General features: G+C 46.9%; 1 protein-coding gene across 2 annotated transcripts in view; it reads left to right on the plus strand.

Moving 5' to 3' along the window:
- Positions 1-27,498, plus strand: part of LOC309601807 (zinc finger and BTB domain-containing protein 7C-like) — a gene marked incomplete at both ends in the record, with an annotated part of 115,418 nt that overhangs the window by 6,708 nt on the left and 81,212 nt on the right. Inside the window, one exon of one of the 2 annotated variants that reach the window (XM_082334941.1) lies at positions 8,493-8,535. The exons of the other annotated variant lie outside the window; for it this stretch is intronic. Of the gene's footprint in view, positions 1-8,492; positions 8,536-27,498 lie in introns of those variants that run through there. 2 annotated transcript variants of the gene reach the window in all.

Raw genomic sequence — 27,498 nt, forward strand, 5'->3', positions numbered from 1 at the left:
CTGCATTTCATCTGCCATCGCACTGCCTAGTCCCTTTGCCTGTTGCTTAGCTTTCTTGAGTCCTGCTGGTTTCTCATGGGTTTTTGTGGCCTTGAAGCCTTATTAAACTTCTTTAAGGCACCAACTTCAGGAATTAAAAAGAAGTTAAAAAAATGCTATTAAAAAAAGCTGTTGGTGTAAGGTGATTTTTTTCTCAGTCCTATATGGCTGGAGGTGTCCCAAGCTCATAAAAATCCACTTAAAGTGTGCTCTGTCTCTGAGGAAATCCCTGTGCAAAATATCCCCTTGCATGTTAGCATGGCCCTTGAATATACCTGGGTGCTTTCCATGAAGTCCCAGGTCTGAAATTGGGTGGAAAGCTGAAAATCTCAGGAAAACTGTCATGACAAAATCTGGACATGTTTGTCCCATGTGGTTATGGAAAGAAAAGTTGCAAACTGAACCTCTGAGCTCTCCCAAAGGGCAAAAAAAAAAAAAAAAAAGTACCCAATGTGTTTACAAGAAAATAAGAGCACCGAGCTCACAGTGTTGAGGGCAATCTCATGGCTTTGGGATGGTCTGAGCAGTCAGTGCTGCAGCCTTTCCTCCTGCCCCCTGGCAGCTCTGGCCGGGGCTGGCAGTAAGCCGAAACCATGGTCGAGGAGAGAACTCGCCCTCCGGCTTTTCTTTGGAGGCAAGGAAGGTGGATTGTTTTCCGGCGATGAAATTTCCTATTGAAAAATTGAGTGCTTCCTTGTCATGCTTGTGAATGGGACGCCCGGGAAGCAGAGCACACTGGTTCCAATTTACCAGCGCAGCGAGGCCAAGTGCTGCAGTTGGGCAGGAATTTATACCTTTTTATACGTACTTGAAAAGATAAAACCTTTTTTATTTTTTTTTTCTTCTTTTTTATTTTTTTTATGTATGTAATGAATTCAAAGCAGGAGCCTAGCCAGCCAAGCTGCCTTTGATTTGTTCTCATATTAATATTTTATGTCTGAATATGTGCCTAATCACTCAAATTAGTCAAACTTGCTACCTCAGTTGGGCCAAAAAAAAAAAAATGGTCCCGAGGAATCCAGGCTCATTCCTTGCTCCCCTTCACATCATCTCTAGGGATGGCTTGTTTATGTCTGGGATTTTCCTGAAAGAAGACTTACTTGGTAGCACATCTGCAGAGAAAGCTCAGAGTGGTTAATATTGATCCCAACCCAAAAGTGGCATCACAAGATCATCAAGAAGTTAAATAGTATTGTGGGTGCATGAACAGGAGTGTTGCTTCCCTTCAGTGGTGTGTCCCACACACATCAAATGCCGTAGAGTTGATTTCTGGCTATCCCAGAGAGCTGCTGCTCCTCCATTAATGTTCAATGTTTTCACTTGCTACCTGGGCAAGATTTCCATGTGGAAAGAGATGTTTCTTGAGATACATCGGTGTATGAGCTACAGGGGAGGCAGGCAGGACCAGTGTCTATCAACCATGAAGGACAGGGGTGTCATTAGAAACTGGAAGGGGGCTCAGGAGATCAGGGCTTGATTCCCACCTTGGGCACAGCATGTCTTACATGGTTTCTGCGTGACACTTCCCCAGCAGTAAAATGCCTCCCACGACGTGTCTGTCCCACCCATTTGAGGTGGGAACTCTTTTGATGTATCTCTGTACAGTGCCTAATGTGCAGTGATGCTGCCCTTGCTTGGGGCCATAAGTCACCTGCAAACCAAATACTCGTGGTGACAGTGGCAAGAAATTTGTGGTATGAGGCTCTTTTTCTTGGTCTAATTGATCATTGATTGATTTCCTGATCCTGTAGTGGTGTGTCTGTTTATTAATCCCAGTGGATCATCCAGTCTCTCCTGAAGCCCATGCACACTTGCTCCCGCAAGTCCTTCAGCAAGGAGTTCTGCAGATCCACCATTTGCTGCAGGGAAACCATCTCTGTTTCCTTGTCTTGAACCTCCTGCTAGCTTAATTTGGTGGCTCTAGGTGAATGAAGGGAGACTGACAGTAATCATAAGATGGTACAGTTGCCCATCGTAGCAGTTGACCCAGTTGATGGCTTGTTTGTTTCATTGTAAGGCTATGAAGAACCAGTCTCCTTTAGGTACCCCAGTGGAAGGGAATTGGGAGGGAGCAGAGGCACTGGTTTTAGGGACTCACTCCTGAGCAGTGGTCTGTACGTGTAGAACATAATGGGAGATAATGTGGCTGTCCTAGGGTTGGTGAAGGCAGGCAGGTTGGTGAAGGCAGCAAGAGAGGGAGTGGGACATAACTGGGCCATAACTGTCATAACAACATGATATATTAAGTCTCATTTTCAATTCCAAGTACTGAAAGGGGGTAGAACCACTGAATCCAGGTGTTGGGATGGGCTGGGATCATGTAGCTGCCTGGTTTATTTGTACAAGGACCTGCACCAGTGCTCCTCGTCTATAGACAAAACCATGTGGAGCACCAGCACTGCTTGCCCTCTGGGACCCCTTCTCCCTGGGCCTTTCCCTGCCTGCACGGGCAGGGTGGCTGGCCCAATTTTCAGGCAGTGCTTGCTGTAACTGGTGCTAGCTGTGACTGCAGACAGGGCCGTAGGCTCCAGCTTTGCATGCTGCCTTCTGCAGATATCTGGCAGAGCACAAAGACCTCATTGAGGTGGCTAGTTTGACTACAAGTGCACACCTCTTCCAGTGCACGCTTCAGGCAGGTGGTGCTGCTGCCCTACCAAGCTGTTGCTTCCCCACGTTCCTCTTGATAAGTAAAATGAGAGCATGCGTCTCTATTATTGTTTGCATCCCAGTGTCACCTACTGGTCTTCAAGCAGGATCCCCATTTTCCTACGGGGTTGCACAAAGCCTCAACAGAGCCAAAGCTTGCCCTAAAGAGATGGCAGTCTGAGACAAGGGGCAGCAGGCAGATGTAACTAGCTGGAGGAGAATGAAAAAATAATGATCCTGAATTGGCCATGGAAGATGCAGACGTCCCACCACACACAAAGTAGCTTATAGTATATGGAAATGTTGTGTATACGTCTATATGGTTGCAAAAGATGCATGTTGTTCAGTTGTGTTATTGAGAAATAATACATGATCATTAGGAGTGAGCTAGAACAGGAATACCTGGAGGGGCAGAATTAAGGGTGATTATGTACCCCAGCCCTGGCGTTTCTTCACTTTAGAGAGCTACACAGCATAATTTCATCATAGATTTATATACAGCTAATTGGCACATAGTTTGATATGCAAATAAAACCATCATAAATATCAGAGAAAGATTTAAAGCTGTACTTTCCACTGTCAAGCTACAATCCTTTTTTTCTGGTCAGTCTAATCTACTTGATTACTCCTTTCATCATCTTATGTTTTGAAGACGTGATATCTCTTTCAAAGAACATCTGTCAGACATATATTAATTAATTAATTTTTCTGCATGGAATGAAAAAACAGGGGTGGGGAACCCAGAGCCCTGAGGAACAGATGTGGTGCATGGCCAAGTAATTATTTTGGGGTAATATGGAGATGTGTCATGTATGGCCTGCGCTCAGTCTATAAAAGCTTCTCTAGCTCTTGGCAAGAAACAGGTTTCCTACCAAGATATTGTTTATGCTAAAGATTGAAATGAAATTTTCTTAATGTGGGTAATAGAGCATCTGTAATAGACACCATTGAGATATCACTTCCAGACTGAGCTTTCTAGATCAAGGATGCTACAGGCAATGGTGCTGAAAGATGATTTTAATTAAGAAAATTAAGCTTAAGTAGTTTAAGAATGGAAGAAAGTCTGGATAGAGTCAATATTTTTATGTTCAAGGACAAATTGAAAGCGTAGATTTGTTTGCTGGTAACATCAAAGGTCGCAGCTAGCTTGGGACACCTGGATGCTTCTCATCTGGTTTACCATGAGAACCAAATTTATTGGGATTTTTGTGTTGTGATCTTGGGTGAATGTCTTTTACTATCACTGTGATTTTTGAATCAGATACATTTCATGCAATATCAAGAAATATGTTTTATGCAAGGGGACTATGACCTGGTGTGTCATCAATATGCACAGCAGTTTTCTTCCAGTTCAGCTGGAGAAGAGCATGGTGTGCAGTTTTGGGGCCAAATCCAGGCCTGGAAGCAGTGCAGTGCATAGGAGTGAATTGAAACAGGGCAATGCACATGTAGATGCAGGGCAAGGGTTCCCAAATCCCAGAGCGTGTCACTAGCAGTGGAGCATGTCTCTCAATTGGGGACCTTTGGAAATTCTGCTAAGGCAGGGTCCTCTCTGTCAAATCCCTCCTTGACACCTCTGGTTCTCCAGGGATGAGGAGTCCCCAGGCTCACTGGGCAGTCACCGGCCTGGGTGCCCCATTTCTGACCTCATGTGGGAGAGACGCCCTCAATACTGGACAACAAGGGTCTTCCTGTTGGCAATCAATACATGGCAATGTGCTTTCAGGGAGATGAGTTTTGGATTTCTTCAAGTTGCACCAAAGCTATGTTTGACTTCCACCATCTGTCTTTACCATCTCTGCCTTTTTTTCATGTTTTTTTTTATTTGCTTACAGGCTTCCAGTCCTTCTGATAATGTGTTGGGAGTGGGCTACTAAGCTATCCCTACAGGAGCAACCCTACTTGTGTTTTCCTTTCAGAATAAGGATAAGAGAACATCCCTTATCCCTTCTTTCCCCCCCTTCTTTTTTTTCCCCCCCTTTTTGGTTTCTTCTCTTTTCCATCCTCCTCCTTGGCACCTTTTTTTCCTCATCCATTCTCCGGTAGAGCTGAACCCCACTGAAGCATGAGCTCTTCCAGGGGCAGAGGAGCCTGACAGCTGTAAGCCAGTCTCTGAGCACTGTGTCTTTTCCCAGAGAGGTCCCTGGGGGTGGGAAGAGGCCTGGAAGTTGAAAGCTGGTGTGATCCATCAAAGGAAATGCCTTTTTTTTTGTTGGTGGATGCTTTGTATACTGCATCCAGCTCTGGGGTCCTCAGTACAAGACAGACACGGACCTGTTGGAGCGGGTCCAGAGGAAGCCACAAAAATGATCAGAGGGATGGAACACCTCTCCTATGAGGAAAGGCTGAGAGAGTTGGGGTTGTTCAGCCTGGAGAAGAGAAGGCTCCTTATTGTGGCCTTTTAATACTTAAAGGGGGCTTAGAAGAAAGATGGGGACAGACTTTTTAGCAGGGCCTGTAGCAATAGGACAAGGGGTAATGGTTTTAAACTAAAAGAGGGTAGATTCAGACTAGATATAAGGAAGAAATTGTTTATGATGAGGGTGGTGAAACACTGGAACAGGTTGCCCAGAGAGGTGGTAGATGCCCCATCCCTGGAAACATTCAAGGTCAGGTTGGACAGGGCTCTGAGCAACCTGATCTAGTTGCAGATGTCCCTGCTCCTTGCAGGGGGGATGGACTAGATGACCTTTAAAGGTCCCTTCCATCCCAAAGCATTCTATGAATCTTGCCTAGAAAGTTTGGACCAGATGATCCTTGAGGTCCCTTCTAACCTGGTATTCTGTGATTCTATGATTCATGTAATTAGGTAGTGGACTGCTGGTGGGTCCTAAAGGTTTCAAAAAAGTGCATCATTTTCCCCCACCCCCAGCCAAATATCACAAAACTGCCTGAAGGAGAAAGGGAAAGGATGCTCTTCATCAGCTGGGTAAAACACTGTCTATCACGAGATTCACAGTAAAGTCACGACACTTGCAACACTAAGCTAAGGATTTTTGTTGGGGCTGATGGTTTCTTTGCCTTGCTCAATGAAATAAAACCTGCCAAAGCACTGGTGGTGAGCTCCCATCTATCTGTTCTCATACTTCCAGCTGCTTCTGCTTGAATTATTCATGTTTGGTAAGCGATCTGCAAACAGCTCCTGATCTCCCTGTGATCTCCGTGTGTGTGTGAGACTCACCCCTGCTTAGGTCAGGGCATTTTCTTGTTTCTTTCCTCACGGCAGGGTGTCTGTGGGAATCTCCAGATTGCTCACCACCTCTTTCTGATTAACCCTCCGTTATTTATTATTTACGCGATATGATTTGTTCAGCTGTCCCAGGCACGCGGTATTATCACTGGGTAAGCGAGAAGACTCCGTGCAAACATCTGTAGCTGTTGCTTGACAAATCCTATTGTAGAAATAATATCAAGGAGCTGCAGAGGCACTTGTAGGGCAAATGTCCTAATAAGTGAAGGCAGTGCTGCCAGCTTCTCACCCAGCACAGGATGCGTTTCACCTGCATGTGCATCTCAATAGAGCTTTACTGGGCTATGAGAGAGAGAGAGATGTGTGTTTTATGTGTTTGCTTGTTTTCCACAAGGTCTGCTCTGTGTTTATTTTAATTTTTTATAACGTGTTCTGATTTGGTCCTGGAAAGAGGTTTGTAAAACTAGTGAGAAGGGCAGTTTATGGTCAGGCAATTGGCAGGTGTCCTGTTTACTTTGCAATCCATATCATTAGCAAAACAGGCTGTATGCCCACCTCTTCCAGCACGCCCACCCCAGAGAGATCTTGGATCTGCCCCTCCAGTATCATCTACTTTATCCCAGCGTACTGTGATAAACCAGTCTGCATTTTGGGATGAGGACTGGGATGCTTCAGGAGCCCGTTTCCAAGCAGAGCTGGAGCTGATGCTCTGAGCAAGGCAAGGCTCAGCAGAGAGACAGGGACCCCCAGGTCCCCTTCCGCAGCTGAGGGGGGGTAGCTTTGGGTGAAGAAAGCTCAGTTTAAGGTACCTTCCCCCCTTTGGGTGAAAAAAGCTCCATTTAGGGTACCTGATTTTATACAGTACCCCTGAGGAGGACCTGTACCTTTCCTAGGATATCCCTCACCTACAACATAACTGGAATACAGTACTGAGTTTGTTAAAATATCCTGCCTCTCTGCATTCTGGAAAGAAGATTTTCTATTAAAACTTAGGGAAATTACTGGCCTTGTTAACTAGCATAGAAGTAATGAACCACAGCAGGGTTACTCAAGAGATTTGGGCCCTGGCTTTGTAAGACTGCATTGTTTCTTTAAATGAGAGCAATAATTTAAGCAAACAAACGAACAAAGAATTTCTGGAAATTAAAGTACAGTATGAATTTGCTCATCTTCTGTTTAATAGGAGCAGCGCAGTGAACAATTGCACGGTCGACCTCAGAAATCTATCCATGGTAACTAGTCACAGGAGAGAAAAATAGACAGCCTGCCACCTTTAATACCAACTTTGGTATTAAAGTTATATTTTCTGTTTTTTCCACAGTTGTGGGCCAGTCAGGGACTTTCCATGAGCAATCAGCATGACAGAAATCCCCTTCAGCTTTGTAGAAACCACCGCCACTGAGCAATGAAAGGTCTGATGCTGGTTTTGGCTTTCGTGGGTTTTGGTCCCAGTTTCCAGTGGGGTCAGGCTGGGGCAGACCGTTCCTGCTGAACGCATCCCGCTGGACCAGGGCTATGGGTGAGTGATGCCCCCTTGTTCCTTCCACCCCATGGCCGAGGCTTGCTTGTGATGGGGTCTAGTGGAGGAACCTCACCTTTGGTTTTATCACCTCTACAAGGTGCTGGATGTTAAATCCCCAACTGGGTTTGGGGTCTGTGCAAACCCTGTATGATCCATGCAGCTCTGGGCAAGTCCTACAAGAGCCTGGAAGAAGGACAGAAAGACGCTGCCAGTCTGGAGTTCATCCAAAAATAAATAAACCAGAAATACTGGGCCTTCAGGCTCGATCGTCTGAAAGACATTTTTGGAAGGGATCACTGTGCTTTTGTTCTTCCATTAGGCAAGTGAGGAGAGAGCATTGTTTTCCTCCCCTCATCCGTTCCCCTTATAGGGGAAGAAGAAGGAGGACTTGGCCACCCCAAGCCAAGCATCTCTGAGGACCTCCCAGAACAAAGGGCCGTATGGAGAAAAGTGCTGTCATCCTGTCCCCGTCATCCTCTTCCCTCCCTTCACCCTGCTCTTGGCACGGCCGTGCCCACCCGGGGCTGATGTACTGTGTGTCACTGCCAGCTGGCAGGGAGCACGGAGGGGTGTTTCTAGGCTTCCTCCCTGGAAACCCAGCAAACTTCTCTTATCTCCAGGTTTATCATTTCCTGTAGACTTAGCAAGGCAACCCTGGAGTTTGTCTTCTGCCAGGGAGGTTAACTCTGGGATGGTGTTGACAGTGTACATGTCCACATGTGATGGCTTGGATAAAGCAGTACTCCTGAGGAACATCATTTTGATATTCCTGGATGTGGACCAAAGCTCTATGGATGCATCCATCCTGGTGTAGTTTCTCTCCCGTATGCTGCAGGCATCCATCCCCTGATCTGCAGAGAATGCCTGTGGGTTGGAGAGTATCTCCATGGCCATGCTCTGTGTGACCCTTGCATTAGCTCCCCATACAGGAATACAGGGCCGGCACGTGGAGCTGGGATTTTTTTTTGTTTTAATTATAGGTTGTATAGTTTTTTTTACAAAAGACTGGACTAAGACCAACCTATCTTGTTTTGCCCAGGCTCCAAGGCTAACCCTGCTGAGATCCCCTGAGATACTGAACTCTATGGGAGTGGAGACCACTTGACTGCACTCAGCACCTTTCAGGATCAGGCCCTAGATAATTATTCTAATTCTCTGCCTGGATAACGGGTGAAATTTAATGTTCTGGGTTATGCAGACCATCTGAAATGACATTCCTAGTTGTCCATTCCATGAATCCATGGATTTTTTTTCCCCCTGAAGGTTGTCACTCTGTAGATCAGTGGCTTGACACTACAGTAATAACCACTGTGCCCTCAGAAATAAAACAATATATCTCCTTTGCTTCCAGAGGGGGAATAATAGAATTATAGAATGGTTTGAGTGGGAAGGGACCTTTAAAGGTCATCTAGTCCAACCCCCCTGCAATGAGCAGAGACATCTTCAACTAGATCAGGTTGCTCAGAGCCCCATCCAGCCTGGCCTTGAATGTTTCCAGGGATGGGGCATCTACCACCTCTCTGGGCAACCTGAATTGCTGGGTCACCGTTCTGGCAATGGTCACCAGCTCTTCTGCTTGGGAAGTTCTTCTGAAGTTAACTTGCAGAAAGCTGTAAAAACAAACAAACAAAAAAAAGTTTTTCACTCCCATCAGAAGCAATCAAAGGCTTAAAATATCAATATTTGTTGGCAAGGATGCTTGTTCAGGTCAGACTTTTAAGAAGGGCTCAAAACCTACAGCTGCAGGAGCCTGCTTTTTAAAATAAACCTAGCAACTATTTTCTGCAAAAAATAAATTGTGAAAATCTTATTTACCCAGGTTCACAGCAGCTGCATTCTCTCCTCCAAACCTGGCCTCGTTGTTGTGCCTTTGAGAAACTTTAAATCTTTGCTCCAAGGTGGATAGATGGAAATCAAAGAGCCTAAGGCCAAGCAGTGCCCTGCTCTGCATCCTTGTGGAGATGCGGTGTCAGTCCGGTGCCTTGCCTGGAGGGACCATGGGCAGGATTTGACCCAAGATTTGTTCTTCCAGCCCAGCAAGGCCAGCTCAAACTCAGAGTGTGAGCTTGAGAAGCGAGGATCTCAGGGGTGAGTTTTAAAAGGAATAAGAAGGAAGCCAGCAGGATGCTGTGGATGTTACTCTGAAACACTAAGGATGAAGGATTTCCTGTAGGGTTGTCTTCCTGAGTGAGATTATATTCCTTACAAAATCCTCTATGCCGATAAAAATATTGGCCAACAGAGGGTTATAATTTTTAACCCCCTCTGTTGGATTTTTTCTCCCAATAAATCGGTTAATAAAAAACAGTTTCCCACTGATTTCGGCAGAGGTTAAAGCCCAGCTCTCAAGATCAGGGTGGCGTGAGGGCAGATCATGTGTTGCTGGCTGCTTTCCCAGAACATCCTCTCTCTGTGCAGGAACGGAGGGCTATTCTCCATCCCTTGCAGATCTGTATGGTGACATTTTTGGGACCCAGGCCTGAGGACTTTGACTGGGTTGTTTCCTGTTTTGACAATCTCTGTTTCAAATACTCTATACTCTGTTTCAAATACTCTATACGCAGCATTGTGCAGGGAATTAAAAAAAAAAAACAAATCCTTTTCTCTTGAATATTGTGGTGGGCAGTGGGGAGCTAAGCTCACGTTTCCAATGGGGAGGGAGAAGACACGGATGGTGAAACAGGCTCAGAAAGTGAAAAAGAGGAAAATGAAGAATGAGAAAGAAGAAATATGTTCACCATCAGGGCTGTGGTGCGATATTTTTCCCCATCCACTCTGAATTTGTGGGGATGGGGTGCTTTCTCGGTGCCGAAGCTCATATGCTGTATTTAAACAGCTGCTGTCAAAGTTTGGAGAGTAACTAAAACAAAAATGTCACAGGTCAAATGGATGTTTTCCAATTGACCGGAGTGCAATGTAAATCCTGGGGAAGGAAATAACCCACCAAATATCCACCAGCCCTGTGTCTGCATCTCCCATCCTGGTGCCAGCTGCTGATGGCAGGTCCTACTAGGACCTGCAACTCGGTGGCAGTGCCGGGCAGGCAGGCAGCTGTCTGCCTCAGCATCCCAAAACTTTCTGCAAGCAGCATCCTCTCCCCAATAATTTTTTGTGTAAATTTAACAGTATCAGATCCAGATTTGATCTAGGTCAGTGATTAGGAGGATCAAGAGGTTGCTTCAGATGAGCATGGTAGGAGAGAAAACATCTGCCTGTTGAGGGAGCCTGGGCTGGAGGCTCATCCTAAGCCCCTACAACCCATCTTCAGCTGAGGGCTGATCTTTGCTGCTATAAATTCGGAGGGTTTGGATAGGCAACGCTCCCGGGGAACATCAAGGCAAGTGCGTCTCCGCCACCACTTCATGCCATCCCTCACAAAGTCCCCCCGAGGTTTTGGCGTGGCCAATTGCTCTTTGATGTGTTGTAACCTGAAAATGATAGATAAAGGCAAAATGTTCTGGGAGCGATGCCAAGCCAAAGGCACTGAATTATTAAGAGATCCATATCTAGATAACGGATTTATGCTCTTTAACAGCTTTTAAGAGAAAATATAGTGTTTGCAGGATCAGATCGGGATCATCCTAAGAAATAGAGCTCTCCTTTTTAAATTGTATTGCTTTTATTATTATTATTTTAATAATAATAATATTTCCCCAGTGAAGCCATATATGAGAATATTATTTGCGTAGGAACTGGAAATGAACCTGAAATTATCAGTGTATTTTTTAAAGGCACTTTACAAGTCACTCGGCATTGGAAAAGGTACAACTATCTGTCAAAGCAAGGCTTGGGGATAAAATAATTAGAAATCACACAACCATAGCAAAGGAAGATTAGTGCTAAAATTAGAAGCCATAAAGTTGTTTTTAGATTAGACTGGAATCTGGGCAGGCTGTTTTATTGTACCATGTTACTTAAGAAAATGCAAGGTGAGAGGTGTGAATTGCCTGCATTTGGTTGTGTTGCAATGGAAATGCTATCACTAATGTTAGGTGGGATGATCTATGAGATAATTTTCAGGGAAATCCTTAGGGAGTGGAAGTACAATCCACCATGAAAGATGATGAGCTGCTAAAGGAGCTGGCTTTGGTGCTGGGCTCTTCTTCCCACTCCCCGCAGACACAGGTGTCCTGTAAGGTTGGTCTGCTCCTAGTTTTGAGCTGAGGAGGTATCTGAATGGGGTATATAAGCCCTTCATGGTGTGGAAGTGGATAGGGAAGAGTTATTTGTTGTGTCTCACAGCACAAAAGCTAGAGAAGAACCGTGAAATGATTGGGCAGAGGCCTTAAACAGGAGGACGTGCTTTTTTATAAAACATATAATTAAACTGTGGACCTCCTTGCCATAGGATGTTGCAGATGCCAAAAGTATAAATGGCTTCAAAAACCGATTAGAGAAATTTGTGGACAAAAGGTCCATCAAGGGCTGTTAGTGCAGTGCTGCAGGTACAGCCACTGGATTGGGAAGCATCTCAGCTGCTTGCTGGCCATCAGGAGCATATACCTGAAGAAGTGCTCCATGTGTGCCCCCTTTCGTACACCCCTTGGTCCCCCTCAGAGCTGGGATCTTGGGCTGCAGGACCTCGGGCACCTGCTCTGGTGTTGAACCCGATTCATGCTGGTGGAGGATAAGGAAAGCCACTTCTGCTGTCCCTCTCCACTGGGCTTCCCATGGCAAATGCACACCCATACCTGTAGATTGGACTGGCCCAAACTGGGCCAGCTGGGTATCACGGGGCATGATACTACCTGATATATCAGCAAGCCTTCCCCTGTGAGTTGGCTTACTCCAGCATGCTCGGCCAAGGCAGGAGTACAGGTCCAGATGGGTTAAGATCCTCCAGTGAAAATGTTCTATCACCAAATTCCTCCTAAGTCCAAGTGAGCATTCCAAGAGGGTATGGGGTAGGGAGGAACTGGCACGCTCCATATATAAATGCCTTCAGAGAAAATGTGTCTTGATACTAAGAAGTTTTCTGATATAGTTGGAAAGACATAACACGAGCGAGAGGTTGGAGGACAAGGTCAGGCACATCCAGGCATTTTCACCATGGAGGTGGCCAACTAAAGGTCCCTGTCACCCAGAGAAAGGTGAATTCTTCAGGGCTGGTGCCTTGAAATGGGGAGTGGGGGATTTCTGGGAGAGAAACCTGAACTTTGTGGGATGCGCTGCCTAAATATGGACACGACTAGGCAAAGCCCTTCACCTGGTCCCACCAGAGGTACCAAATGAAAGGATCTATAGGTTCCCTCCTGGCTGGAAAGCAGCAGCCCCTCTGTGACCACCTGCAGCATCTTGTCAGCACATGCATTTCCTGGTGCCTGCAACGGGAGAGTGGAGTCGAGCAGACTGCCTGCTCCCCCCGAAATGCTCCCCACCATGCCTCCAGCTCAGTGAAAGCAGGACAACTCCTCATTGACTCTTTGTAGCCTGAGAACAGAGCCTTGGAAAAGTCCGGCAGCAGGAACTTTAATAATTCCAACTAATGACTCCGAAATACTGACTGAGGCAAACAATTGGGCACCATCAAAAGGCGAAGACAAAAAAAATGCACTGTATTGTAATAGCAAACAGAGCTGAATTTGGTCTGATGGAGCACCTTTCATATTCAGAGTGTTTCAAAATGCTTTGCAGAGTAATGAGCTGCATGGTGATGGCAGGGCAGTGGAGTGGTCTTTATGTGCCCAACAATAGCTGGCACAGCTGGTGGAGGAGGACCTGCTCATGGTGGGAGAGGGGATGGTGGCCGGGATGCTGGGGTTATCCTGCACTTTCCTGTTTTTTCAGTGCTGTTAGATCTCTAGCTAGCATTTGGACAGGCACTGGAGGTGATCAGGCAAGAGCTATTGGCTTTTCAGTACTTAAAGGGGACTTAGAAGAAAGATGGGGACAGACTTTTTAGCAGGGCCTGTAGCAATAGGACAAGGGGTAATGGTTTTAAACTAAAGGAGGGTAGATTCAGACTAGATATAAGGAAGAAATTGTTTACGATGAGGGTGGTGAAACACTGGAACAGGTTGCCCAGAGAGGTGGTAGGTGCCCCATCCCTGGAAACATTCAAGGTCAGGCTGGATGGGGCTCTGAGCAACCTGATCTAGTTGCAGATGTCCCTGCTCATTGCAGGGGGGTTGGACTAGATGACCTTTAAAGGTCCCTTCCCACCCAAACCATTCTATGATTCTATGATTCTATAATGCAAAGAGGCAACACAGCTGTTTGGGTTTGGAAACATCTAATAGCTGCTTGGCATGTGCATAGCCAAGGACACAAGGGGCAAAGCAATGAGGACTGAGGCGGGTGGTGCAGGTGCTTCCCTACCTCCATGGAGCAGCAAAGCACAGCATCTTCCTTCACATCCTGAGATTGCAACAACTGCAAAAGAGAGAAGACAGAGGCGGTGAGAAGTGCATGACCTCCTCCCTTATGACCTTTCTTCCATCTCTTCGTCCAGCTTGGCTTTTGAAACTTCCAGGAGGAAAGGGCAGAAAATCAGAAAGAGGGGAAGAAAGAGATTATCAAATCAGACTTTTTAGTAGGGACTGTAGCACTAGGACAAGGGGTAATGGTTTTAAACTAAGAGAGGGTGGATTCAGACTAGATATAAGGAAGAAATGTTTTACGCTGAGGGTGGTGAAACACTGGAATAGGTTGCCCAGAGAGGCTGTAGATGCCTCATCCTTGGAAACATTCAAGGTCAGGTTGGATGGGGCTCTGAGCAACCTGATCTAGTTGCAGATGTCCCTGCTCCTTGCAGGGGGGTTGGACTAGATGACCTTTAAAGGTCCCTTCCAACCCAAACCATTCTATGATTCTATGAAGACCTGGCTGTGATTCCTCTGTTGTCCTGATGCTTCTGTGTCTGTAGCTGAGATGTGCCTGCGATGTGTCTGTCTAGCAGCAGTCCATCAGCACTCTGGGCTGGGCATGCTGGGGAAATGTGGGGTAAATGGGAGTTGGTTTGGAGGGACAGAGCGGCTTGAGGTACCCAGGACAGTCTGTGAGATAGGATTATTCTTTCCTTCTTGAAACTGTGCAGAAGTCCCTAGGTTTACCTATGGATCTGCTCCTCTTGGCATAGCTTAGAGGGACAGTGAGCTTGGCCTGAAGGACTGGGAAAGAGTCTCCATGCTCTAGCCTCCAAAAGCAACTGAGCTACTTCATCCTCCCAGGAGTGCAGCAGTATCGGTGGTCTGGTCCTGCCTGTGGATTTACCTGGTCCTAGGGACCTGCAGGTCCTTCACGTGTAGGTCTGCACTCTTGATGAGCTCAGTTTCTCTGCCCTTCTTTTATCTTTGGGGAAACAGAGGTTGAGAAACATGTTGTGACTCACATGAGAATCCCTCGGCACAGCTGGGAATAGACCTTGGCCTCCCAGGTCACTATCTGGTCCTCTAATCTTGCGGTCTCCATGACAGTTTCGTGAAGGCCCACATACTACTTCAGCTCTTTAATTTTAGCTAAGCCAGAATAGCACTGGCACAGCTGTGTGAGCAGATTTCTTAGTCCTGAAACCATTTCTGTGGCAGGGATGTTTCTTGCCCCTTGCAAGGGGAGGAAAAGGTTAATTGCATTTTTTTCTTTCTTTTTTTTTTTTTAAAGATGAAATAAATGCACCTACCCCACCCTAAGGGGACTGCACAAATCTGTCAGCCCTTGGTGGGTGGGGGCAGGCAGCTGGGCTGCGTTAAGGAAATAGCCCTTGGGAGGGAAGGGGTTGGGAGCATGGGGGGCGGGCTTGCCTGCCTGCCTTGAGCTGCGGGCAGAGAGGGGGGTGCTGTATCACTCTATATTTGGAGAGCCCAGGCCGTAACGCTCTCTGCAGAGCCATGGGTACTTGTGAATCTTACCTGGGGTTGGAAAAGAAGATCTGCAGCAAAGCCTGGTTTGGGGTTAGAAAATGAGGGGGTTAGAAAATGAGGGGGTGAGGAAGGAGATCTCAGACCTTCTCCCGTGTGACCTGGGTCCTTCACTACACCAGCTCCCTGCTAACCAAGATAACCAAATTCCAGCAGCCTCCTGACTTCACTGGAAGACCATGCTGCATTGGCGTTGGGTTCATTGCATTTCCCCCATCCCAGCAGAGAAAGGAGGATAGGAAGCAGACAGAGATGCATTGGAAGCCTGGAGTCTCCTCGCCCTCCATCTGTGTTTTCATGCCGCCTGCGCTCCAACTGGGTCGGGCTGATGTAATGGCAAGACTTCCTCTCGCAGGCAGCAGTCTCGTGTGCTGTCATCCCACAGCGGGGATTTGATGGTGTGCAGACAGCTTTGCTGTTTCCCTTCCTGTCTGCCTCGCGCTGAGGCTGGCCGGCGCTGCTTTCCAAGCAGGAGTGACTCAAAGGGCCGGTTGAGTGGCAGCGGTAGCAGACGCAAGTTCTCCATGGTGATCCAACCTTGTGGGGGTATTTTGGGGGGTATTTTACCACTTCTGAATTAATGCTCAAAGGAATATATAAAGACTCAACATTTTAAGTTTCTTTGGGAGATGTTTACAATAAAAATAAAGTCTCGTGTGGTGGAGCCATAAGGTCAAAGCAAAGTAGAATCATAGAATCACTGAGGTTGGAAAAGACCGTTAAGATCATCAAGCCCAACCATAAACCTAACACTACCAAGTCCACCACTAAACCATGTCCCTCAAGCACCACATCTACCTGTCTTTTAAATACCTCCAGGGATGGGGACTCAACCACTTCCCTGGGCAGCCTGTTCCAATGCTTGATAACCCTTTCAGTGAAGAAGTTTTTCCTAATATCCAATCTAAACCTCCCCTGGCACAACTTGAGGCCGTTTCCTCTCATCCTATCACTTGTTACCTGGGAAAAGAGACCAAGATCTACCTCCCTACAACCTCCTCTCAGGTAGTTGTAGAGATGATAAGTAGCAGGGTTATGTCTTGAAACAACTCAAAGCAACTTTCAAGCTTCTTGTCTTGTTGAGCTTCAAGGCATCTAAATTCAAAGCTATCATGCATATATCACACCAGGTGTGCTGTTTGCACAAAGCCTATCCAAATCTTTCCCATTTTGCCTTTATATCAGCTGGGGCTGATGTGAGTAACCTGTACTCATCTTTTGAGCATAGTAGGAGGCAAGTCAACTCTGGAGGCTCAGGGGAGACTGTACTCAGAGGAGGACCAGAACTGAAGGTGGAGGTGATGTTGGTCCTGGTGGTGTGTTTGAGGTGGATTTACATCCTCATGCTCTTAGCCAGATGGATGCTTTGCCCGTGGTTCTCGTTTCAGCTGAATGGTGTGGTAGGGACAGGAGGGAAGACGTTAGGAAGGCAAGAAATTGATGTATAATCTCAAGCCAGCACCACTTAGTCTAGGAGAGCATCAGTGGAGCCTCACTGGTGTGGGGGGTGCAGGAAGATGTGGTGCCTGACAGTGAGGCATAGCCCTGGGGTGGAAGGGGCTCTCGCTGCCCTCTCCGGCACAGCTCTGGGGCGAGGGGCTCATCTGGATTAAGCAGAATGGGTTTCCTTGTCTCCTGTTTGGGATTCACCATCTCTTTGAGTTTTTAATATTACTTCATTCTCCCTCCCTACATCCCATGCCCCTGTCCCAGATGTATTTGTTTAAGTGGTTTTAATTAACTTACATTTTCCTGTGCGTGACAGCTCCTTGAGGTTTTGGTAGCTGTTTTCTGTCCTTCCACAGTTGTCACTGACATATAGCACTTTCCCTGCAGACTAGCCTTCAAGCCTACTGTGTTTTTCCCCTGCTCTGTGGAATTATTTTAACATACTGGAAGGAAATAGTTTCCATGTGAGCCTTGTTATACACACTCAATTGATTATTATTAGGTGTGATTTTCCTGATCCCTGCTGGTATCTATGAGGATTTTGAGTGAGGAAGCTGGAGGGTCATAGGATGATGGTTTAGGTCAGATGATAGATTTATCTTCACGAGTGACGAGACAGATAACTTTGGAGTGGCATGGCTACAGGTGTTATCATTTGAGTGTCTCCTCAAGAGTGAAGGTTAATGTCTTGCCACTACTGATCCATCACGGTGTTATCTACAGGATTTATAGGTCTTCTTGTGCCTTTCCAGCAACAGCGGGTTCACTTTTCTGGAGCTCAGAGCTATGTACCTGCTCCCTGGTTGCAGCAGCCGTAGCGGTCACGTCAGCAAGCCCCTGCTCTCCTGGGTTCGTTTGCTTTTAAACCCAATGTTAGGAATAATCTCTGCTTGTTATTGTGTAGTTTTGCACTTTCCCAGTGGAGGAAGGTGGGATGGATGGGGGCAAGCCCAATGTTGGAGTCCTCTCCCAAGGGAAGGCATCAGGCAGATGAAGGCAAGACAAGCCCTGATCCTGCCTTCCCAAGGATCACCCTAAGAAATGTGAGCAGGAGGATGGCAGGGCACAAAGAGGGACTCAGATCTTAAAGTAAAATCTCTTTTAAAAAAAAAAAAAGCAGCAATAAATACAACAAATTAAAATAAAAAGGCAACTAACATGAGTGACAATTGTACAGTATCAGATAACACCACATCCTGAATTCCAGTGGGATAGGAAATATGAAGCAAAAATCGCTCAGGTGCTTCTAGATAGTGATAAGGAAAGCAATTCCCATTTACCAGTAGAAATAAAATAAGAGGTCCTGATAAACCCTCCATGACTAGACTGGATTAGGGCTCTAGCTGTGAAAATTCATTACGGGCACGCAAAAGAATGTGTATCTTGCCAAGCTAAACTGACTACAAACACCATTTATCTGGAGAAGAGCCAATTCACTCAGAATAAATAGATTTCTTTCAAAGGGAAGGGGGGGAGAATCTGTCAGAAATCTGTATCCCTGCCTTGTCATTTATTATGCAAATAAGTCTCACCTTTCTAAACCATGAAGGATGAGTTTGTGTTGGAAGAGCAATCTTAAGCTGTTCCAGCAACCCCAGGGCCAGGAGCTGCTGATTTCGGGAGGGCTTCTGGTGGTGAGAAGTGCCAGTCCTTGTCAACAAGGACAATGCAATTTGGTTGGACGTTTTCAGAGTTCCCATAAACAAACCCATTGCTTCATGTTATTTTGTATTATTTATGATATTTTATTTTGGTTTTTTGCCTGTTCTCTGTAGGAATGACTTTGTATCTGGGTCATGTGCAGAAGGGAGCCTGTGGCATATTCTGCTCTGTCCTTGTCTTCAGCTCTCTTCCTTTTGGTGTCAGTGCAGGTTAAAGCTGCATCACTCTGCTGGGTAGGGCTTAGTGGAACAGGACACATTTGAGCTTCAGTCCGTGGTTGACTCTGAGGTGGTTGTAAGTGGCTGCAGAAGCACTTAGCGTGGTGTGCAGGGACCAAAACATGATCTAACACCTTTTGTTCTAGCAATTAGTATCTCAGGATGCTAATTTTAGAAATAGAATTGAGCTGGTAGGAGCCACGAATAGTGGATGAAACCTTGATGTTCCCTTTGGTGGAGAGTGTTGAGCCAAATGTTAAATGAATGGAAAAAAAAAAAAAAAACAAAAACAAGCGGAAAAAGATCTCTAGAAGGTTTTTCCTGACAAGGTTTTAATTTTTGGTCCTGTATTTTGGAAAGGCTCCTGATGAGTCATGTGGCCCCAATTCGGTACATGTGAACAAAGCTCCAGAGGTGGAAGCCTGACCCCACAAACCCACCAAGCTCCCATCTCCGAGGCAGAGTCTGAGCATGATTTGGGACAAGTGGGTCTCCTCTAAGGCAACATGAAAGTCAGGGGGATGCTCAGAGAGTAGAGGGATCCAGGTGGGACATTGTATGTGTTCATAAGCAGGTTGTAGGACACACAGAGAACCCGGGCTATAGAAAAGCACATTCAAAGGACGTTCCTAAATGCCTGATCCCAGATTTCTCAGATACCTTCTCCATCACAGCCAATAAGGGTATCTGTACTGATTTCTGGCTCTGGTGATCTTAGGAGACCACGTCAGTAGATGGCTTCTGGTGGGGGGAGAGGGACAGGTCCTTTGACGAGCAGGAGGGACCGACCACCCGGCATCTGCTGAGGCCGAGGGGGAAGGCAACGCACGTTGATGTTGGCCATCGCATGAATCTCTCACACTTCTTCAGGGGCATTTTACACTTGTGTTTTGCCCTCAGCATTTCTGCAGCGCTGGGCTGTCTGGACTCTTGCAGTGCTCTGGAGCGATTCTGCTAATAGGATCTGACCTGATGGCTTTGAATGTTTGAAGTAAATTAAACACAGCTGTTAGGAAAATCCAGTAATCTTAACAGCACCATGGCTCCATTGTCTGCATTGTAATTACAGCGGCAACTGCCTGGAAGTTCTACTTTCTGGTTTATTTTTAAATAACTTCTGAGCTACCCTTTGATCAACTGCTTCATCCCCGAGTCCTGCCTGTCCTCTTCCTTGTTCTGGGTTTAACCCTTACTTCTTCTTCAAGCATCCATCTCATTGCAATTTAAGTCAGTCACAAATGCAAGCGGCTGATTGCAAAAATTACACTCTTCCCTGAATATATCCTGCAATTTTGAGCTGAGGGTGAATCTGGGGAGAATATTAAGCCAGAGCTTATGGGGTGCATGAATACCACAGGCATTCAGAGAGCAGTGTTTTATGGATGCTAGGGAAGTGCATCTTGAAATATGCAGCTTTTTCTGTTGCTTCAACCGAAATCCTTTGTACCCCTTCAGAGAGATGGGGTTTCTGTCACAGTGAAAACACTTTAATCAGAAGCAAAAGGAGTTAGTTTTATGTAGGAAGCAAAACTAGGAGCCTGTCCTGGTTTCAGCTGGGATAGAGTTAATTTTCATCTTGGTAGCCGGTATGGGGCTGTGTTTTGGGTTTAGGATGAGAACAATGTCGATGATACACTGATGCTTTGGTTCTTGCTAAGTAGTGCTAAGCTGTCTCTAAATAGGTGCTAAGTGGCGCTCACACTGGTCAAGGACTTTTCAGCTTCCCCTGCTCTGCCAGGTGCACAAGAAGCTGGGAGGGGGCACAGCCAGGACAGCTGGCCCAGACTGGCCAAAGGGCTATTCCATACTGTATGACGTCATGCTCAGTATATATAAGCTGGGGGAAGAAAAAGGAAGGAAGGGGGGGGGGGGGGGGACATTGGGCATGATGGTGTTTGTCTTCCCAAGTAACCGTTATGCGTGATGGAGCCCTGCTTTCCTGGAGATGGCTGAACACCTGCCTGATGATGGGAAGTAGTGAATGAATTCCTTGTTTTGTTTGCGTGCACGGGTTTTGCTTTGCCTATATAACTGTTCTAATTTATTTTACTTCAATTATTAAACTGTTCTTATCTCAACCCATGAGTTTTCTCCCTTTTACCCTTCTGATTCTCTTCCCAATCTCACTGGTGGGGAGTGAGCGAGCGGCTGCATGGTGCTTAGTTGCTGGCTGGGGTTAAACCACGACAGAGCCTAATTAATTTTCCCTCGTCAACCCATGAGTGGAATCCACACCTGCAAGAGCGAGCGATCAACTCCCAGCACGGGCATAGCTGCATGCTCCTTCCCTTCATTAAAAACTCACACCATCTTCACTGCAGGATCTACATGGGCTTAATTTTCTGGAGGAAACCCAGGCTCAGGGAAATGACTTAGGGTTTTCATCAGAGCCTGCAAAAGAGCTCAAAAACCAGCTGAATTTTAAACATGTCCCAGTGCAAGGAGGGAGGTTGGCTCAGCATGATGGGATGCTGGTCCCACCTCGAGGGCACCAAAACTACAACTCCCCAACTGTGCTCAAGGTCACATCATATTTGGTTATAGAATCATAAAATCATAGAATCATAGAATAGTGTCATGGTTTAACCCCAGCTGGCAACTAAGCACCACACAGCCGCTTGCTCACTCCCCCCACAATGGGATGGGGGAGAGAATCGGAAGAGTAAAAGGGAGAAAACTCATGGGTTGAGATAAAGACAGTCTAATAGGTAAAGTAAAAGCCGTGTGCACAAGCAAAGCAAAACAAGGAATTCATTCACTCCTTCCCAGTGGCAGGCAGGTGTTCAGCCATCCTCAGGAAAGCAGGGCTCCATCATGTGTAACGGTTACTTGGGAAGATGAACGCCACCACCACTCTGAATGTATCCCCCCCTTCCTTCTTCTTCCCCCAGTTTATATACTGAGCATGATGTCATATGGTATGGAATAGCCCTTTGGCCAGTCTGGGTCAGCTGTCCTGGCTGTGCCCCCTCCCAGCTTCTTGTGCACCGGGCAGAGCATGGGAAGCTGAAAAGTCCTTGACTGGTGTAAGCACTACTCAGCAACAACTAAAACATGTGTGTTATCAACATTATTCTCATCCTAAATCCAAAACACAGCACTCTACCACCTCCTAGGAAGAAAATTAACTCTATCCCAGCTGAAACCAGGACAAATAGTTTGGGTTGGAAGGGACCTTTAAAGGTCATCTAGTCCAACCCCACTGCTACGAGCAGGGACATCTTCCACTAGATCAGGTTGCTCAGAGCCCCGTCCAACCTGACCTTGAATGTTTCCAGGGATGGGGCATCTACCACCTCTCTGGGCAACCTCTTCCAGTGTTTCACCACCCTCAGCATAAATCATGGTTCTGGCTACCCTTCATCCTGCTGGTACATGGGATGAGCTGTCTCTTGGAGATCCGAGGGTACTTCCAACAGAGCCATTTACCAGCTTGTTTTCCAACCTGACTTCTTTTCTCTTCCACCATGCTGGCCAGGATAGGCAGATCTTTGCTGTGATGCCCTGGTCTGCTCTCCCACCTGCTGTCTGCAGTGTGTCATCGTATATCCGTGTCGGAAAGCAAAGCGGGTGCCTATGCATTTGATCTGGGTGAAAGCACTGAGTGAGTGTGATTGGGGTTGTAAAGTTTATGAGATTCTGTGTTTTATGGTAAATTTTAAATTGACTTTGCAATCAGGGGACATTAGAGTTTGTAAAGGAAAGTCGGTGTGATGTGTTGCAGAACACAAGGTGGTAATTTCCCCTCTTATATTGATGCTATCAACAGTAAAGAATGAAGCAGCTGCTTCTCAGAGGATTGGTTTTTTAATGCATTCGATTTATGTAATTTATAGACTATTATTTATTATGTGGGGTTTTTCCCCCTTTACTGGCTTTCCCTCTCTCTCCATTACTAGAATAATGCAGCGCCATCTTATCTACCACTTTTCATCTGTAGATTTCAAAGCCCTTTCCAACCACGGCTGACATCATTGTTTCCATTTTCACACAGGAAGGGGAAAATTGAGGGCTGGAGATGGGAAAGGATGTCAGCCCAAAGACACAGCCAGGCCACTCCTCCTCCTGAGCACAATCCACGCACTCATTTCTCCCCGGGTTGGGAGGGATGAGCTGTTTCAGGGCATTTTTGGCTGGAAGGCACAGTCCCTGGCAAGCCCTGGTCCAGCAAGGAGAACCCTGTGCCACCGCTCTGCCTGTGTGGCACCCTGGCATCTACCTTGGGTGCTGCCATCATCTACCCACACTGGCACCATCAGGATCCTACGAGCCAAAGCACCCTTTATCCACACATGAAAATGAGTTGCCATTAAAAACAGCAATAATCATCACAAACGCTCTCCTAAGCAATGAAACATCTGCGTGTGGCAGTGCATGATAGATGTGCCTTTTCAAAATATGTTTGCCAGGTGGGATTTTCTGCAGGGACATGGGTGACTTGGTTCCCCTGACTCCAGTGGGCTTCTCCAGGACACTGCCCTATTTGAGGCAACACAGACTTTCAGCAAGGCTCAGGCTCTGAAGTTGCTCTGTTAGTTGACAGAAACGAGGGTTTTAGCTGAGCAGAATATTTTCTGGTGAGGTGGGATTCATCTGTCCCAATTTAGATACCTGGAAGGTAGCCACGTCTTCCCTAGTTGCCCGGGCTGCTTTCATCATTGATGGAGAGCAGTAAGCACAATTTCAGTGGTGTGGTTTCTCTTCTCCTAAGGTAGATATCTAGCTGAGATCAGCTGGATCTTGCTGTAGCTTCTCTCCTTTGCTGATGGACTCTAGCTAACTAGCATTTTTCTGCAGGTACACGAGGGTTCTATGACCCTGGGTGTCTCCTTCCCACCACACATTTCAATATCTCGAAATAAAACTGAATGGCTGGAAGGAGAATTATCCCCAAAAGGCAGCGTGGCATGGGTTTTGCACACCCAATGTCGTGTGCTCTGCTGTTCCACCATGGCCGGGCTCTGTGGTTGCACTGCAGGTCCTGACGCACCATGGTCAGATGTCTTCTTACCTACCTCCATGCACCTCCAGAAGGGATGGGGTCACCCCGGTCTGCCCACCTGGCCAGCGAGCATTGCTAAAGGAAGCTATAGCTTTATTTTTGCAGATGACGAAGGGGCCAGTCTGTCATTTCATCGCTATCGGGACACGTCAGATGCTCAGGCTGGCATGGGAAGGCAGCACTTCATAGTTTTCTCCTCATCTTCACTGAAGCCAGGGTTCACCCCCATTTCTCTCTGACAACATGGCAGTGTTTGCCTGCAGCTCCATATTTTGCTTGCAATTACTAAGCCTACTAGAAAATGGTTCTGGCACCTTCCTAATTCACTAATGTGTCTGGTGAGGTCAAAGACTCTTGAGAGCATATGAAGGAAATGGGCAGAGTCCTCTGGGAGGAGCCTGGGGTCACCTGGGCATGAGGGGAGATGTGAGATGAGCTCTTCCCCAGGCTTAGGTTTGTTCATTAAAGCTGAACCACAGCAAAGGTGTTTTATGATGTTTGGTTTTCAGATATGCCAAGAAGATGAAAAAAACTGATTGCAAAAGTCCTGGACATTTTAAAGTAATATTTGATGGGGATTTATTGAAGATGCTGTAATACAGTCTGTAGCAGCATCTGCTTACCAGATTAACAGAGGGCTTGCAAATGGCACTTTGGAAGCAACCTCCAAGATTATTTGAAAACTAGAGAGCAAATTCCATTTGGTGAATGATTCATGACATGGGTTTGTGTATCAGTTGTTCCTTCTCCTTTCTTTGTCAAATTTATTCTCTTCAGTGATATTATGCAGGAGGCACACAAACACTGTAACCATTCTGGAAGTGTTTATGTGCCAGGACTGTGCCACTCATCACAGCAGGGGCCTGAGAGTGCAGAGCTGGAGGGCATCCACTTCTAATGCAAATGGGTTTTATTTTGGAGCTGTTGAAACTTGGACCAGGAGCTGGAGGTGAGCTGCAGTGGAAAATAAAAATATGAACTAATCTTCTGTTATAGCTGGTGGATACTTGGTCAGTGCAGTCAGTGGAGTTTGGAGGGTGTTTCACACCCCAAAGTAGATACTGATGTTCGAGTAACTGAATAGCTCTTGCAGACACCCCAGATGATTGTGCTGACTGCATCCACATGGACTGCAAAAAGAGCTGGGAAAGCCAGCACCCATGGAGGTCATGATTCAGCTGCTAGACATAAGTGTCTAGTTTTATCCTAAGACATATTATTTAGCCTCCAGCTGTCAATCAAGAGGGATGCAGGTCCAGGGTCATATCTGGCAAAGCCAAGCACAGGTCTTGGATAGCTTAGGGAGTCCAACATGGCGATGGGAACTCGCGTTTAGGCAACTAAATCCAGGATTTACATGTGGGCACCCCAACTGAGATGCCTTAATCTGGAGCTGAATCCTACCTGGCATGCCAGGGACTGGTGCAGATTTATCAGGCTGTCCCTGGCTGTCAGATCAGGGCTACACTCTGCTTCAGGTGAGCTAAATTCTGACTGCTGGCTGGTCAGGGCTAGAGCATGGATGGACTCTTTGGAGGATGGTCCATCATTGGGAGTATGTGAGTGCTTGTTCTGTTGAGGGTAGGGTTGTCTCCAGTGTAGACACCCTGGAGAAGGGCTGTTTCTTCACGTGGGGTTGACCTCAAGAGCAGGACAAACACACCCCATCACCAGGCTGCTTGGGAACTGTCCTTCCCAGCTCAGCAGCTCACCCCAGCCAGGGGATGGAGAGGTCAGTGTGCTAAAGAGAGACAGAAGCTCCCCTTCTAGAGACACGTGGTGAGAGGAACAGACCCGCAAGTGAGCTGATGTGGCATGTTAGTGATGTATTCAAGGAGGGTAATTAGAAACCTTAACGTCATATCCAGGAGGGTGCGTTCGATTCATCTAGAAACCACTCCAAGAAGCTAAAAGGGACCTTGTGGCTGAGGGAAAAGCCACAGGCAAGCCTGTTTGTTTGCTTTATAGCTTTTCATCCTGCATGTGTTTTGGGAATGGGAGAATGAAGCCTGGGCTGCTCACAGCAATGCCCATCCTATTTTGGAAAATGCTACAAGGGCACCAGGGCATCCTCTCCAGCTCCCTGTTTGCTGGCTCAGAGGGTGGACCATGAGTGTGGTTGTTCACAGGCACTGTTCTTCAGGCCCCTCTTCATGGCAATGGGTTAATGAAACTGTAATTCAGGTTCAGCCTTTGCTTAGCCCAGAAACTCCCATTTATAGCCTCATCCCATGAGGATTCTCCTGAGCCTCAAACAGTGATTTTTTTAGATGTTGTGTTGCAAGCTGTTGTGTCTCTGAGTTCCCCTTGCCATGGGGAGAAGCCGCAATGCAGGACTCTTGCCTGTAGAGAGGAGACAACTTTAAGTAGAAGTTAAAGCTGAAGCCCAGCATCGCTCAAGGGAAACGCGGTGCCAGCCCCTGCCCTGACACCGGGAGGAGGTTTTGCATCGACCTTAGCAGAGCTGATGAGCTCCGTCATGAAGCCAGGGCACTGCAGGATTTTTTCAGCCTTCCTTGGGAATTTTGCCCAAAATAAAGACAACAGCGCTCACCCACGTGGACATGTTGACAGTGGCCTGCATTAAGCTCTTTGCCCCCTTGCTGATCACTTGTGGCTGTTGAGCAGCAAATGAGCCATTAGTCGTTGGCGGTGGAGGTTACTCATCAGCTAATGATCTGAACTGGGGCCGGGGCTAAGGAAGGAGGTCATGCTTAAGTGCACAAGGTCAGAGCAGCTGTATGCTCTCAAAAGCAGATGGACTCATTAGCTGCAGAGAAGTCCCCTTCTTGGGGCTGATCATGGCCCCCGAGCTTGGCCAGCCTGCATGGCTGCAGTCACCGGGCTGGTCTGCAGCCACTGTGTGCTCTACCAGTCACCTGTGCTCCATGCATTGCTTACTGCCTAAATGTCCTTGTACTGATGGTCGTAGAAGCCCGAAAAAGAAAAATACAGGTCATCACAAAGGTTACCCTTTGTGGGTTTTCTCTGTTCCTTGAGTGTGCACGCACAGCAATAAAAAACCAGTTTAATAAAATGGGTAGGGTGGTCAGAGCCCCTTGGTTCCTCAGTCCTGGGACAGTCATCCAGGTGTCAACCTGACTTGAAAAATGTTGTTGGCACTTTCCCATGAGAGAGAATCCCATAAAGGCTGACACAAGATCGAGGTGGATACAGTCTCCATATAAAAGGAGGGTTCCCAGTTGCTTGCCTGTGCCATGGGTAGTGGGAACTAGTGCTGGTGGACCCTGCCCCAGTAAACCCATGCCAAGGGCTGCCTGGAGAAGGAAAGGAGGAGATGCTGGGGTGATTGATTCAGTCAGGATCTGCTTGGGGACCCCAGGAAGAGGAAGCAGCGTCTCCATCTCCAGCTGACCTGTGATAATAAGTGTCTCCTTGCCTTGGTTTCAACCTTCTCATGTAAAATTTACTGAATGGGAATGCATTGCCCATGTCAAATGTGGCAAATTCAGAGACTGCACACAATAAACGTCCGTTTTCCTCGCTTTGAGTGACTCCCAGTTGACTGCACACCACTAAGCCTTGGCAGAGAGGTCCCTTTTCCCTTGCAGCTTCCACTAGTTGGTGGGAACCCCTTGATCCTGGCCAAAACTCAGGTACAAACCCAAGTTTAAGGACATGTGTGAGCTGGTGGTGCCATTTTGGGGAAAATACCCCAGATCATGAGCTCATCACTTCTTTTGCATGCAAATACCGCTTCTCCAGCTGACTGCTGAACTACAGGAGCAATTTCCAGCTATGCACTCCCATAGCATGTGTGCCCAGCTGCCCTGGTCTCGTAACAGCCATGGTGGTCTTCCTCTCTGTCCTTACCCAGGAGGAGACCTGGGCCACCACTCCCAGCTGTACTAGGAGGGCTCTGGTCCCCGTTAATATGATGGCTGCCTGCTGGT

Source organism: Platalea leucorodia (assembly GCF_965183815.1).
Source record: "Platalea leucorodia genome assembly, chromosome: W".
NCBI lineage: Eukaryota > Metazoa > Chordata > Aves > Pelecaniformes > Threskiornithidae > Platalea > Platalea leucorodia.